Source organism: Myotis davidii, unplaced genomic scaffold (assembly GCF_000327345.1).
Source record: "Myotis davidii unplaced genomic scaffold, ASM32734v1 scaffold663, whole genome shotgun sequence".
Taxonomy (NCBI): domain Eukaryota; kingdom Metazoa; phylum Chordata; class Mammalia; order Chiroptera; family Vespertilionidae; genus Myotis; species Myotis davidii.
In genome coordinates, this window is record NW_006295816.1 from 6831484 (window position 1) to 6832083 (window position 600).

Below are 600 nucleotides of genomic sequence, written 5' to 3' on the forward strand. Positions count from 1 at the left end.
AGGTGCCCTGTAGTTCTTCCTTTGCTTCCTTCCTCCCACCTGGGATAATTTTTCACGAAGAAGTTCCTTTAGCATTTCTTCTATTTTAACACAGAGAGAGCAGGCCTCAGGCTAAATTCAGACATTAATATCTGAATTTAGTCAACATGTGTGTGTGTTTTTATTGTGTTTATTGCAATTCTTCGCTCTTTTATATAAAAAAAGCAATAGTTTCTTCTTATTGAATTTATCAAAATAATACATTAGGTTCATTTAAAGAAAATTATCGAGCAAATAACCATCGGGTGATACTGACTAAACACTGAGAGGGTGGCATGAAGATTTTTTGAAGTTTGGTGGTAGGAGCTCATGATAGATGCGATGTTATGGTTGAACGGGAAGGAGAAAGCAGCCCCCCCCCCCCCCCCCCCCCCCCCTGCACAAATTTTTGTATACCGGGCCTCTAGTATATATATAAAAGCCTAAGAGACCGTTACAACTGGACGACCGGACGGTAGCTATGATGCACACTGGCCACCAGGGGGCAGACACTCAACGCAGGAGCCACCCCTGGTGGTCAGTGTGCTCCCACAGCCCACCTCCCGCAGCCCGCCAACCCCC